Source organism: Trichomycterus rosablanca, chromosome 15 (assembly GCF_030014385.1).
Source record: "Trichomycterus rosablanca isolate fTriRos1 chromosome 15, fTriRos1.hap1, whole genome shotgun sequence".
Lineage (NCBI taxonomy): Eukaryota > Metazoa > Chordata > Actinopteri > Siluriformes > Trichomycteridae > Trichomycterus > Trichomycterus rosablanca.
This window is the reverse complement of record NC_086002.1, coordinates 8,432,757-8,449,073: the sequence shown is the minus strand read 5'-3', so window position 1 is coordinate 8,449,073 and position 16,317 is coordinate 8,432,757. Positions and strand designations below refer to the sequence as shown.

The 16,317-nt window shown below is 35.6% G+C and overlaps 1 long non-coding RNA gene across 3 annotated transcripts in view; it reads right to left on the bottom strand.

The window, feature by feature from the left end:
* LOC134329193 (uncharacterized) overlaps nucleotides 1-16,073 on the bottom strand; it is a 32,219-nt gene extending 16,146 nt beyond the window's left edge. Inside the window, exons 1-2 of one of the 3 annotated variants that reach the window (XR_010014835.1) lie at nucleotides 6,775-6,908; nucleotides 6,413-6,504 (exon numbers count right to left, since the gene is read on the bottom strand). This is a non-coding gene — a long non-coding RNA (uncharacterized LOC134329193). Of the gene's footprint in view, nucleotides 1-1,963; nucleotides 2,158-6,412; nucleotides 6,505-6,774; nucleotides 6,909-15,976 lie in introns of those variants that run through there. The other 2 variants (XR_010014836.1, XR_010014837.1) reach the window with 2 other exon arrangements.
* Nucleotides 16,074-16,317: the final 244 nt, after the last annotated feature.

The window sequence follows — 16,317 nt, the reverse complement described above, 5'->3', positions numbered from 1 at the left end:
CTCACAAATATGTTTCATCCCACTGAAACTTCTTTTCTGCATATCAATTTAATCCCATCTGAAGGGGAAAAAACAACTAGATCTTACTTTCTACCCCAACATTGTCAAAAGCCTCTACTACAAGCACCCATTCCTCGTTGATACTATATGATGAAAATATATATATTAAACTTACAAGAATTACTTCTGTGATTGTTAAATGGCTACAAGTATTTGAATGATTTTAAATTACACAATGTTCACAATTAGTTTCTTGGTATGTTATGTTAAGTTATACACTAACCTTTTTATTTAATGTATTCCTTTTCTAAAAAAATAAGTAAGTTGCTACATGACAAAGTATTTGTTTATTAACTTATTAATAAATTATTTAATGTTTACTCCTAAACAAATTCAATCTTAAAGTATTGGATAACTTTTACTAGCTTGTGTGTTGTTTCACTGTATAAAATAATTGTGTTCTATACCATCATATTTTATTTTTGACTTTTTTAGTGGGAGTGTAGATACAAAAATAACTGCAGAACTAATGCATGTCAGAGAGAAATTATTTTAGTTATTAAATTTTATACACAAATCCAAATTACTATTGTATTAATAATTGTTTTATTTATAACTTCAGATTGCTTGTAAGCATCTAGGCATGTAAACATTTTGGCAGTAGTGTAAGAAAAGTCACCAGCAGGTCATTTTGAAATACTTTCAACACTTTGCAAGGAACATTATGTTATGTTAGTCTATACCTCGCAGCCCTAGCTGCTCCATTCACTTGGGATTAATTGTTTCATAATAGACAAATTACTGTGTATAAGAGCATCATGCATGTGTATGTGCTAAGAAATTATTAACTGAACTTTTTTCCTCTTTTTAGGTTTCAACTTCTGAAATGTAAGAAGTAAAGAACACACAGAAAAGGTTTTTTGTATCACACCTGAACAAAGCTTGCAGCCTCAGTGTGACATCCAAATATAGCTGACCAGACAACAGAGACCAATATTAAACAACGTGTAAACACAAACATCAAACAGAATTGTATTTGACTTTTACTCAATGAGCCAAAAGTACACAAATATTAAGTGATGTAGGAAAGCAAACTGCTGGCTTATCTAATCTTTCATGTTGAAAATCGATGAGTCATCAGTCAGGCCTCATCACCTGCACTTTTAACATCAACATAACTTCAGACTCTTGTTTAGTTAAGGTCAGACTGCTAGGTATCGTTATATTGTATAGTGTGTTAATGTATGATTTCATTTTTGCTTGGTAATAAATGCATTATGACAAATAGAGGAGCTGCCAAATATTTTACAATAGTATTGAAAGATCCCTAAATGTGAGCAAATAAGGGGGGGATAAAACAAAAAGAACAAAGTTTAGATTAAAAATTTAAACAACTGTAAAATATGTATAATGTTCTAAACATTATTTAAAAACCAAATGTCTTACATCATGCTGCAGTCTGACTTTATAGTCAGCTTTTATGTGTAGTGTAACCAAGTTCATGTTTGTAACTGCGTACAGTAAACGCTTATAGAAAAACATTTACTTCCTACCACAAAAAGGGAAGTTGCTACAGTACTTTTACTAAAGTCACAGGCAAAGAGGGACAGCACGTTGTGAATTCTGCAATTCTTTGGTTTGTGTATTTATGATGACCACTGCCTGCAACAATTTAACAAAGTAGTGTGAACAATTATTGAACAAAAGATCACAAAAAAGATAAACCTTAATGTCCAAACACAAGTCACTGTTTTTTTGTTACTTCCTATGCAGTCTAGCCCTTCCTGCAAAATGCAGCAGCATCAAGCAAGCCCATTATCACACCATAGTATTAACATAACAACTGCAAATGATTCAAAATAATCTTCAATTAAAAAAACACAAAAACCGTCATAAATAAAAAAATATTTAAGAAATGACAGCAAAACAAAGGCAATTTAAACAAAAATTAAAGTGTACATACAGGCCTGAACAGCTTTTAGTCCTAGCAGCATTCGTTCCTCACAGCTCCTCGAAAGGAAAAGCCAGGCCAAGTGCAAGTACCAAGTGCGTTTACCTTAGTAACGTCAGAGACAGGGGAGTCCTGACTCCTGACAGAATGTGCTGTACTGAGAACAGCTCTAACACCACGCTTACATCAGAGCCACATGTTCCACTCACAACACGGAGCTCTGTAATTGGCAATCACGATGAGACTTTCACTGACTGCACTTCACCATCCAAAGAGCCAAAACCACACAAAGCACCGAGTTTGCAGACAACTAACTTGTGCAATGCTGCCCCACCCCCACGGCACTGACCTTCAAAGGCTTCCTATGCTCGTCACTTTACAGCCTTAAAATAACATGCACATCTTTTTAGGACCATTATAAACAGCTTCCTTTAATTTAATAGGTTTTATGAACAAATAAATGGGAAAAATATTTTAAAATTAAAAAAACTAAACAAAAAACAAACAAACCAGGGACATAGGGGAACTGGCTGGAAACTGATCATTTAAAACTGACTGTAGGCTAAATAAGAGTATGCAATAAAAATGTTATAAACATTTAAAATGATCATAGACATACAATTCTAAATGCTTACTTGAAAAGTCTGTATTATTTACAAGAGCAGCTTCCTCTCAAAGGGAGATTAAAACGTGATCCCTTTGAAGTCAAACACGGACCTTAGAGCTCACCCAAACCCACAACACAACCCTAAGCATTATACATTTTGAAAGCAAGGCTTATTACCAAGTGTAATTACAAATAGAGTTGCTATGTAAATTGATTTATCTCCTAAAAATCAAAAATACAGTGCAATAACTATATTGAATTTGTAAAAACGCAATGAGTCATATTTAACCCTTTACTTTACTAGCAAATAGAGGAATGACTATTTCGAGCAATACAGGAGCAACAATGACATATACTGTCCACACAACCAATCTCATTTATTCATGATGTACATCAGGTAGATGAGTCAAATCGGCTACCACATAATTACTCACATTCTGCCAAAATGAGTAGTGAAAACTTTATTCATATCACACTCACAAACATGAACCATCATCTCAGCTTTATGAAGCATTACAAGCTTGTTTCGTTAGTATAAGGGATTCTTTTTGGATGATTGCTATACGGGTAAAAGTCTATTTGAGCCTTAATAATTCAAGAAAATGGGTTCGTGTGGAATTTTACAGCATCACTAATCATTGATGAACATCATTTCATATAAGTGGTCATAGTAGATAAGGCAAACATTAAAGGATGAAGTGTCCTATATTGCTAAAATACAACAATCGAATAACTCTATATGTTTACTGATGATCTTATGGGATGCTAATTGATGTAATCATGTTTTTATATTATTATTATTATTAAATTAATAGCATAGTAACATCGAATTTGTTTCTGTTTTTCACTGCCATCCGGATTGAGACGGAGGACAGGGGCGTCGAGGGACACCTGGGTCTGAAATCAGCAGTTTTGACTAAACCACATTTTGTACTCCTGCATTTTTGTGTACACACTGCCCTGTAAATAACTGAAATACAACACAGAAAATGACAGATTAACTCATGTTCACATTTTTTTTTTCTTTGCTTTTTTTTTTTTTTTTTTTATTAGACCACACTAATTGTTGTTCAGGGTAGTATTTTTGATATGTTATTGTTGAATAAAATTTATCCCCATAAATCAAATGCTTTAAATAATAAAATATAGAATTTAGTCAACTGCTTTTACTGGTGACTAGCATTTAATCTCAGATAATAACTTCAATGCCTTCTTTATTAAGGTTGTGTTAAATATTTTTTTCAATAAAAACAAAAAAAGGGCCACATTTAAAAAAGTTGGTAGCACTAAGATTATTGAATTTATTTTAGCCAATAACAACAACAACAATAATAAAAAAAAAACTACATTTTATTTAAATTAAGTGTTTTGGTGTCTTATCCCTATTGGGTCCCTAATGGTTTGCTTGACTTACAAAGTGTGCTGCTGTGGGGTCACCTGATTCTTAAAAACTCTATTAATATTATTATGATTATAATTATTCAAAAGGTTTAAGTTATAAAGAACACACCAACTAGATACAAGAGATACACAACACACAATACATGCACTGAGCAACAGTGTCGATGTAGCTTAGGAAGACAGCTACATAGAAAAGCTAGAACTATAGTCTGCAAAATGTGTACAAGTCAGTATTGAGTTTAGAAAAAAGGCCATTGTTAAGCCTGGACAAGTAGCCAATAAACAAGTCACAGTTACCATGGCTATATCAGGTTATCTTGTTCTACATTCTTTTCTAATAGGGCTTTGAGGTGTGTGGATTTTTACTTATGGAAGGGAGATTTTACTTTGTCATATTTTAATATGGTCACTGAAAGTGCAAGAGTGTGTGTGTGTGTGTGCATAAGTGTTTTTACTGGTGTGTAACTCTGTATATTTAGTTACACAGAACTTCCTTAAATGTCTGACAATAACAATAAGCTGCAACTGTTTGCCTACAAAAATGTGTAGTTAGTGTACATACATTCAAATATTTGTGTGAGTAATTTAAAAAAACGTGTCAGGACACCATGTGTCACTTTCAACTTCGGATGTGTGATTAGCAATTAAAAGTGTTGTGAACACACACACACGCACACGCACACCTGACTTAATTCTGCAATATAATTCTATGATATTCTAGCATAATAATTATGTCTAGCTACATGTATTATTATCTCTCATGAGGAAACAGGATCCTCTCACTCATTCTTTATTTAATTTGAAAAGCATATATTCCAACATTGTTGCATCGATAACCACATATGAAGGAAAGCATTTATTTTAATGGTGTTTTTCTTAATTTAAGAATTTGGTAAACAAATTGGTGATCCAGAAAATGTGTGTGTGTGTTTCACAATGTACGACCACAGGATAGCAAGATATAAGCTACTGTAAAAGTTTTTGAAATAATAGTAAATAAGTGCTGGGTGACAATGGATTATTTAAATGCTTCATTATATTAAGATAAAAATACTTTTTAAAAAAGATATTCTTCTTTCTCTTAATATGGGGTATTCATATTAACATTATTTACGAAGCAATTGATGGGACGTCAAATTATTTTCTTGTCAACAATTTTATATACATCACACATGTACATACATATGAGTGGTTAACAGCTGCAAACTTACTAATGCCTTTACAGTTTTAGAAATGTATTATTAATAGTGATTGTAAACATTCTGTGTAGAGGCACAAATGAAGAATATAACAGTAATGTCCTGATGACTTACATTCATTATGACGCAATAATGGGTTTGTCACAGAATGTCACATGCAATCGATTGTGACTGTTATTAGTCTTACACAACACCAGTTAACCCTTGATCTACCATGAATGCTTCGTGCTTATTTATTCATGATTAACATAAATGCACCAGAATTCGTTTGACTTAAATCATTAGTTAAATTAAATAGTGTAGTGTTGATGTATTTTTGCAATTCTGAACTGATTCTCCAGGTGCTCAAGTTCAGTATCCACGCACAACGGAGCTCGAACTAAACGGTTAGTGACACACACACACTCTCACACACACACACACACTCACACACACACACACACACACACACGAGACAAGTGTTAAACTGTCTTTCTTACATATGCCTTCCTGATTTTAATTAAACACTCCTACGCATCCTGAGCTATTTACAAAACGAGTCTCCTTTATTAAAACATATAATCGGTTCATCCATGAAAGAAGCTGTAAACACTCAATGGAGCTGCCTATATGTATGTATGTACACACACACACACATATATATATATATAAATAATACACTAGCCTTATTACACACAGAGACGTGTGAGTGATAAGAAGCTTAAACATGATAAAGATATGATATCTGTAGGAGTTTACTCAGTTTCATGAGTAAGAACAAAAGCAAGACGTGGGCTTGTGCCAAAACTGTCAGAAGCCTGCAACTCTATGCTTTCTGTGGGTCCTGTTTTAGAACATACATCATCGAAATATGTTCAGATGTGTAACCTAAATGTAAAAATGTGAACTGATACAAGTTTACAGCTCAGCAAATATTTCTGACTGCAGAAAACACACGTCATGGTGGATAAATGAACATCCTACAAAACCTGGAACAGCTGAAAAATCTTTGCATCTGCCAGCCAGTTTCCATCCATGCTGACTCAGACTGCCTGCATTAAGCTCCATCACTTCACTACTTCACTAAACACGATATTTGCACATTACTCCCACAGACACTGCGTGGCTGATGAAAAAAATGGCGCAAAAAAGAAAAAAAATCTATATCCCATAATAATTAGCGAGCCAAGACAATAGTAAATAAGCAAAGTATATAGAATGTTCACATTTAAATGCAAATGTGCAGTAGAAATGGGATGAAAAAGCCTCACTTACCAGGTCGATGTAGGTCAGTGGCTGAGAGCAGTGTGTGCGCCTCGGCTGTCACTGACTGAATGCAGATCCGTTACTCCCGCTCAAAATCGGGGCTGAAAAAACACCCAAAACTGGCTTTTCAGCAGAAAATCGACACCAAAACGGGATCCCCACGCTCTCTTGTATTTTTCAGAATTTTTAGAGATTTTTTCAAACAGCGTTTAACAATTTTACAAATTTATTTTTAAAAAATGCTCCTTTTGCCGGACTCGGAAAAAACCAGACGCACTTTCCTCCCGCGGAGCGTCAGACTTTCTTCTACACTCGCCGAACGCGCTCAGCACCACATAGTATTTTAATCAGTCCTGTTTTCTCATTCTAACCTGGATTAGTTTCCTTTTTTTTGCGCCATTATCCGCGGCGGAGCTCGGAGCTCAGGCAGTGTTGATGTTATCGCGGCTCACTCGAAAATGGCGCCGAAAGTGCTCATTCAAATTCGCAGGAGCCGCCCCCAGCCCGCATGGGCATGCCGGGAACATGGGCTCACTTCAAGAGACAAGAAGGTGGCACGTTCGGACTGTTTTTTTTTTATTATTAACTGAAGCCCAGTTTCACCCGAAAACAACTCTTTCTTTATATACGTTCAAACGTTTATAAGGACCGTAATCTAACAGAGTTACGATGAAAAGTGCGTTTAGTCGCAGCACAGTGAGTGAGAGAACATATCGAGACTGATAAGAACATAAAAGATCATTAAAAACAGAAAGCACCCTGTGGGGTCATGTAGCTCCAGGTCAAACACCAAAAAGAAAGACAATACAGTTACGTGAAATCAGACTACAAAGCATGTACTGTGACATATTTCATACAACCATCTAGTAGGGGTGGACAAGTCAGAAGTGTACATATACAGTAGTACCTTGTAACTCAACGTCCCCTAAACTCAAAACCTTTGAAACTCAACACCCTTCATCGAGAAATGTGTTCCCTTAAACTTTCAACGTTTCCCTTAAACTCAACATGTTCAGTTTTTTTTAAATGTATTAAAAGAACGACATAGAAACACTAAACCGCTCTTAATTATTACTGCTCATAAGTTCTCTCCACTAATAAAATTACTAGCTCATTGTTTTATGTTTGTGCACCGCTACACTCCATAGGAAACGACGGCACAGCCAGTGCAAAAGCTATTGTGCCGCTCCTCATGTGAATGCGCCTTTACTGAACGGAATACGCTATTCCAAGATCAAGCATCGCCACGATTAAGAAGCATAAGGAAACAATAAAGAAGTAAAGCTAAAGTGCAGGTCTTACTGTATTTTTTATTGATAGTTAACTGTTTTTCAATTGTATTTCAGTGTTTTTTATATTTCATTCGTGTTATTTTCCGTGTATAACTGTCAAAAACAGCCCCATTATTTTACATAAGCTAGCCTAAAATATATGCAGTTCCACAACTTGGATTATTAATTTACTGGTGCAGAAAGTTGTACAATCTCTTTTAACTTTAGTCTGCCCTAACACATATGTCACTTTTAAGTGTATGTAGACCTTAAATGTGGCTAAAGTTATTAATATTTATGTATTTATTAATATTGATCTATGATTTATATCATTACACAATTCTTTTTGTAGAATAGTGCTCAAAGTCACCTCTTTATATTACACATTTACATTTACATTAGTTTTTGGTCATATAGTGGATATTAGTTATTGTTGGAAAACAAAAGCAACTTTCTTTGTGTTAATGTGTGCCTATTTATTTATTTATTAGGATTTTTAACATCATGTTTTACACACTTTGGTTACATTCATGACAGAAACGGTAGTTACTTGTTGCACAAGATTTATCAGTTCAAGTTTAACGTCAAACACAGTCATGGACAATTTTATCTCCAATCATCTCCAATTCACCTCACTTGCATGTTTTTGGACTGTGGGAGGAAACCGGAGCTCCTAGAAGAAACACACACAGACGTGGGGAGAACACGCAAACTCCACACAGAAAGGATCTTTGACCGCCCCACCTGGGGATCGAACCCAGGACCTTCTTGCTGTGAGGCGACAGTGCGACCCACTGAGCCACCATGCTGTCCTAATGCGTGCCTATAACTACATAGTTTACAATATGCCAGTTAACCAGTCTAGTCAAATCAACTCTCATGAGCTGCATACATGCATTATTTAGATAATTTATAGCTTTTGTTTGTCAAGGCAGCCCACAGGTAAGAACCTGGCCAACACAAACAATATAAAGTAGTGTTGCTGTGTTTTTTTTTTGTCAATATTGTTTTGCTCAATGTTAGATTTTTAAAATCTACACCATATTAATTACAAGCTCCAGTCATGGTCATTTGGAGTCCTGTATAAATAAAAGTTTTCTCGTTTGCCATGCTTCAAATGTTTTCACATTAAAGTCATACAAAACAGTTCTACAACCATTTAAGATAAATAGTTTTTGTGACAGTACTGATGCACAGCTTTAATAATTCACATGTATTGTGTCCATATGTATGGTGGAACAAAATCTTGTCATATTGCAATGTCATACTATCAAGTTATTTGTACTGCTTATTTCTGAAAATGAGTGACAATCAAAAAAGGTCTGACAATTGACTAATAACTGTTTTTTGTATTATATCAACAGTCTGAGCATCATGCAGTATCTGATACCAGTATGACACAGATACTAACAAACTCAAATAGAAACCCAAAACATCCCAGACTTTATGACTTTTTTGCAATTATGACAAATACATTCTTGAGTCATCAATTAGTGTTTTTTGTCTATGCAAAGCACATACTTGTATGATAATTAATGTAATTTAAAATATTTATTGCTCAGAAATGTATAAGTCTAAGCTGCTGTCTTATTAGTAGATCTTCACTGGAACATTTGAGGTTTTTCTTTCAAATGTCTTAAATTTTACATTACATAACTGTTAGAAATTTGTCATTTACTGTTTCACCATATGTAATTTTAGGCCACAAATCTTTACCAACAATCAAAGTGCACAAATTTACATTCATAGTTTCACCAATGTGTATTAGTTTCAATCATTATTTAATGCTGACCTTATATAAACATCTTCTGGACTGAATCAGAAAACAGACAGTTAAGCCTTAATTACTACAACTGTTGTTTCTTGTGCTTAATGTCTTTTAAACGTCACTAATCAAGACACTTAAAACATATGTATTATTTTCTAAACAATCTTATGATTGCTTTCGTTTACACTGAGGATCTGTGTCATATAAAATATGTAAAACATAAGTCAAAACATTTAGCAATATACACCATATGTTAATACTGGCAGTGGATTGGTATATCCTTACTGGTGTAGGTCAACAGAATGGTCAATAAACACATTTAGAATGCCGGCAACGCAAGATGGGACAGAGGCATGTTTAGTACTGTGTTTCTTCACCTTTCTTATTAATAAGACTTTTTAATCATTTGGGAACTAGGGGTACTAATTGTTGCAGTTTTGCAAGTGAAAATTGTATAAATTCCTGCTTGATCTGAAACCTCAGCTGCATGGATGCCTACATCTGATTTTCCTCTTCTGCACAATACTTTTTTAATAGAAGACTGATCTGGACTACAGACAGGCCAGTCAAGCACACTAATTCTGTATCTATGAAGCCACACTGTTATCATTTGTGTATGCAGTGGTGGTGTGTTAATTGACAATGTTTTTTTTAAGTACTCCCAAGCCTATGTTGCTATGTTTATTACTAAAGCATGATGGTTTCTCACGCAATGCGATCTGAGAGCTCAGAGGTCATGCACATACAACAGGGGTTTGCGGATTTGCCCTACAAAGACTGAGGTCTCTCCAGAGTCCCTAAATCATTTTACAATATTATGGAAGGAAAATAGTGAAAGACTAAATTATTTGCAAACTTACATTAAAAAATATAGCCTAGTTGATAGTGCTTATGTGATCAAACTCTGGCTTTGTTGTGCAGTCACTGTTTGGCTCTTGAGCAAGGCCCTTAATCCTCTCAGCACCGTTGGGCACTGTACAATGGCTATCACTGCGCTCTGATCCCAGCTTCCATCGTTGTAACTTATTCTATTAACTCTTAATTTGACTCTGTCCAAGCTTATCTGAGTGTTATCAAATTTTAAATGTGTTTCTGTTTACAAATTTAAAATTAAATACAATGTTGATCAGTGAAAACATTGGAAAGCTTTACTTTCTACTTTTGTCAATTAAATAAAGATTTAAGCGAATTAACAAATTACAGTCTTTTTTTTACTGTACAGTGTCACAACTTTTTCGGAAATGGGCTTTGTACAAGATAATAAATAACAGGAAGCACCCTTCTGTAGTGTCATGTAGCCTGAGGTCAATTAGGCCAAACCCGTAACTGTTTAGCAACTCTCTGCTTGTAGATTAATGTACATATTCTTACACGTCCAATAGACACTGACAAAATATACATTTTAAAATGACAAAAGTTGCTAATGTTGGAAGGCAGGGTTTAAACACAAGCAACAGCCTTCAGTAACTATTGTCTAGTAACTTTTCTACAATAACCTAATGTAGACCAGGTCTGGCTCTAAGCCAGCGGTTCCTAACCATTTTGTTGCCCAAGTCACAAGAGTTTCTAACAGCTAAAAGCAAATCCTGCTAGCTGTGTACATGCATTATTCAGCTAATGGTGTAAAATGAGGGCTTCACCTCCATGTGTTGTGGTCTGCAGTTTAAAAACCTGTTCAAAACAGACACATCAAAATCGCCAAACATATCAGTCAGAGTGTTTATGTGACAAAGTTGTTTAGGTGTTGCTATTTGCTGTCCAAGTTTAAAATCTGCTCATCTTTATTAGGAGTATTAAAACTACACAGATTATACAGTTTTTTATCTCTTGAAAATACATTTTAACTGAAATGTGAGTTATCATAACATATCAAGGAGTGTCACAATCTATAATCATAAAGTAAAGGGAAGTAAGTACATATGTTTATGTAGGCTACTTTTTTCATATTATGTACAGTGTGTACACATAGTTGTATTTTTTACTGCACATGTGCATTTATGCAACATATTGAATAACGTATTTAAAAAATACAACAGAAATATCTAAATACATTTAATATCTGAGGTTTTACTGTAAACAACAAGCATGCCATGTGACAGACTATATGACCATCAGGCTATGTGTACTTTTATTTTCTGCAATACACATTGTGAAAACCAAGAAAGAATAAAGGCTGCCCAACTAAATAAAACTACATTAACTTCTACAAAAGCTCACATTACATGATTGACATTCACTATAAGAAACATGAAGGCTGTGACTACACTGAATAGCCTTGGATTTAATGCCATAATTTCAAATAAGAATAATTAGTTGCATAAAAGATTATAGAAAAAAGTTACTTGAACATAAGAATAATTTTGGTATGAATATGACGAAAACGTATGGCTACAATCCTGTATTTAGCACAGGTTTTCTTGCATTTATATACATTGTACTATGTATGTGTTTGAATCTGAGGCATTTTTGATACTGTCAAATATATTTTATATCACATAGTGATAGTTTCAACTTTACATGTAAGTCAGGGATCCAAATTTTAAAATGTTTAATGTATTGACTAAGAAATACAATTCTGGCATTCATTTATTATTAGCAAATGTACATTCACATGACTAGCAAAGACTAATTTTACATAATACATAATTTTTTCAGTAGTATATGTTTGGACTGCAGCTGAATCAACTTCCAACCTACTCTACATTCTATATTCCCTTATCATTGTGCACTGGTGATTTAAATCTTTTCATTTACACAAACTGTTTTCAATTTTAAAACAAGAATTTTTGATAATGAAGGTATAAAAGCTTATTTGCAGCGTATGCACTAAATGCTTCGCATTGTATGCCATAACCTCACTGCTTAACCTCATGTGCAGCCATGGCTGTCTGCTGCACGTCAGGTGAACTCTGGTGCACCTCGACATTAGTCAGACGCTCTTTTATTGTGTGAGAAAAAGGCGTAGTTGTTCAGGGCAAGCATGTGTGTGTGAGAGTAAGAAAGAACAAGAGAATATGTTTTGTTCTCATTGAGGGGACTGAACTGCCCCTCCCCCCAAACTAAAGTTTTCTGAAGCGGCTACACCCCTTGCTAGGATCTCCTCTAAACAGTGTTATGTGTGTGCATTTGTGTGTGTTGGGGGGGGGGGGGGGGGGGGGGGGCTGTGTGTGGGAGTTGCCCCTTCCCTATTTATTGGGGCCAAAGCTGCACACTTAAGTGACAACATCCATCAAAAGCCAATAGTCGCCTGCAGGTCAAGCCTGAGAACACAACAGTGACCTCTGACCCCTGTTAAGTGAGCTGGCCTAACAAGACATGACTGCTGACTCACTCTGGTATATTTGGTTTATTTCACCAATTAGAGTCCTGCAGGGGGGGCAGATTACAAATGTGAAAACATTCTGATTATATGGCTTAATTAGAAATGGGGCTGAGGGCTTGAAATATTTTTAGGCCTTAAGTTAGGCATGATTTAACATCACATAAACATATAATTCATTCAATATTACATAATCTAAAAGTAGAAGCAAAAATTCATAACAAATTCAAAACTTTTATGAAGCCTCAAAACTTTTATTATTAAAATGTTGCTTTTTTTTTTATTTACCTAAAAGTTGGAACTCATGTATCCATCCATTACTTTGTTTTTAGTGGGGTAAAATGGTATTTAACTGTTTTATTCATACACATACAAAATGATATTAGACAAGGGTGTGTTGACCATTATAAATTAAATAATGGCTGTAAAACAAGTATATGCAGAGAATGCACATATGCAAACAAAGCAATAATTAAGAAGCCTAAAACAACTACACTGGGCACTCAGTCAGGGTGAGGGTCTGCAGTGGTAGACGATGTTGCAGACAGGGAATTGGACATGTTGGACAACACCAACTTTTCTAATCTACAATTAGACAACACCTCCATGCAAACAAACTATTTAAAATGTGTACCAGGTAAAATCATGAAATCTTTTCAAGCCAAAAAAGTAAGTTTGTCAAGTTTATTAGACACTATTTGAATGTTGGGTGAAACTGGGTTCTCTAGGATGAGACAAAGAAGGTTTTTGAGTGGGAATGCAAAACAAATTGTACTGTTTAGATTTCATTAGATATTATATTTTCATTATACTAATGTAGGATGTTACTTAGTAGTTTCTTATAGATATTATAGTATGCAGTAGTTAAATTGACAGCTACTTACAGTTATTACAGAATACAATTAATTCTAGAAATTGAGGTTTAGGGGCCTTGCTCAGAGGTCCAACAGTCTAAACTTGGCAGTGGTGGGGCTTGAACCACTAGTCCAGTACCTTGAACACTGAGCCACCACCGCCCACTACGTTTTACTTTACTACATGTTATATAACATTTCACTTTACTTATTGTACTTTTGGGTTATATATTCTTGGTTACAGTTTAGGAGTTATAACTGTTTCTGACACAAGAACAGATATTACAAATGTATACCCAAAGAATTTAAAAGCTGTATAAAATTATGTTTTTCTATGCTTCGTGTCTGTGTTTTAACCTTGATTTTGTAAAAAACTCAATGCTTATCTACAGTTGTAAAATAAAGCTTAAATAAAAGTGTGTTTAGAGAAGGCATTTTTAGGTTCGGCTCGATACAGCTACTTAAAACATAACCACTATGACTTGGTTAAATCATGTCATAGTTAAATCATTATTTTGTTGCTTATATTTCTTATATTTCAGTCTTACTGAAATTAGAAAATTGATGGATTTCTCGCCACATATTGCACCATAGCTTGATTTTAGTCCATATATACAATCACACTATCACAATATGTAATTTGTGCTGTTATGTTGGAAGTGGGATACTTAGGCTATAATAGAGTCTGAAGATAAAATGTTACTGAAGTATTCTACAAGCCAACCATGTTTTAAGGTGCATTTGGTAAAACAGTTTCAAAGATATTCTTTTTGGAGTGATTTAAGTGGACACATTTTTGATTGGAAATGTTTGTGAATTTTTTTTTGTTTTTCAGGGACATATTGTGTATTTCATATGTTGGCTAAGGCAATATTTTCAGTTACACCTGTAGGCCTATCAAAACTACAATATTTGCTACAGTTGCAGTTCCTATTAGTTATTTTCACTTTTGCTTTGTTTTGTTGGTAGTCCATTTGACCCCAAATTCTTAAAATGCCCCTTACAGTCCGTACTGCCCATGTTAAACATTATCAAAAATTACAACTATACTGTCTGTCAAGCAGACACAAATTGAGGACAATATTAACAAATGTACACATACGTGTTTGACCTCGATTATAGTAGTAGACACTAAGGGTAAATGTTGCGTGCTAAAGCAGACGTTGTTATTTACGGTATTTGCGTTATTTATTTATTTATTAGGATTTTGACCTCATGTTTTACACACTTTAGTCACCTCACTTGCACGTCTTTGGACTGTGGGAGGAAACCGGAGCGCCTGGAGGAAACCCACGCAGACATGAGGAGAACATGCAAACTCCACACAGAAAGGACCCGGACCACCCCACCAGGGGATTGAACAAAGGACCTCCTTGCTGTGAGGCGACAGTGCTACCCACCAAGCCACCGTGCCGCCCTGTATTTGCGTTATATTGGGAAAAAAGTGTAGAGTTCCGATCGTGCTCGATCTATCCCGCTCGCTTCAGCGGTAAGAACTCAAACCCCAGGCGGAAGTCCCGCCTCCTGAGCTGTACATCGATGATGTAACCCCCCTGTCCAAATTTAGCTCGATGTTGATGCCTGTGAAGTTTTTCCTCTGGCTGAGAGCGCTGTCTGTTAGGCGACGTCACCACTATCCCTGTTATTATTGTAAACAGTCGCTTCTGTACCGGAGCCTCCAGCCAGCCAGCCGAAATCAGTCCGCTTCTTTGTTCGGAAACTCAGACGGTTCGACTTGAAGAAAGCGAATTAGTGACAAAATAAAGCGCGACTGGCTGCAGGATGAAATGAGCAACACGTGTGAAATGTCATTGATTCATTTTGAGACGCATGACGGTAGTAATTTGGAGCGCGTTTGTCCATTAGTCGGTTAAACCCGGCTTTGCTTTTCAGAAAGCGCACCCGCTCCGCTCCTGCAGTATAAAATACCATCAAATCAAATCAACTATTACGCGGTGTGATCAACTAATCATTTTTAACTGATTCATTGTGCCAGTGTAGCTATGTTGTCACACAAAACAAAGAACATTAATGACACATATAGTAAATGAAATAAATAAATAAATAAAATGTATATCTGAGATGTATGTTGTTAATTAAAATAGAGCGAACAGAGCGCCAGCTGTAATGTGCGCTTGTTTACCTCCACCGCTCCTGGAGGAATTTTGATAAGCAAGATAATGAGCGCTGCAACTTCTTTCATCCCCGAAAATCAAACCACTTCATCTCTCCACACTAAACCCTATTCAAATAACCCGTGTTCTATCATCCGCACAGCAACAGAGCTCGATGTACCTTCTTCTTTTTCTTATTATTATTCAAACCAGTGTAAAAAATCAATCAATTAGATAAAATACTTACTTGAGCGACGGAGACCTAGAAAGCGCGACCCATCCTCATGCGCAAAATATTCCAGCAGATCGCCGGGTGCGCGCCGTGCACAACACGCTGGCCGTATGTCTTGAATATTTGCAATTAAACGCCAAGCTTCAAGGAAGTTGTCCTTTTGTTCCAGCATTTATACATTGCGTCAATGTTGCGAAAAGAGGAGGCGGAGCGGCGCACTTGGAGTAAGGGAGAGCTGGAGAGAAAGAGAGAGAGAGAGAGAGAGAGAGAGAGAGAGAGAAAAGAGAGAGAGAGACAGAGTGGAGAGGTAGAGACAGAGATGCACTTCCTTCTTCACTGCCAAAAATTCAAAACAA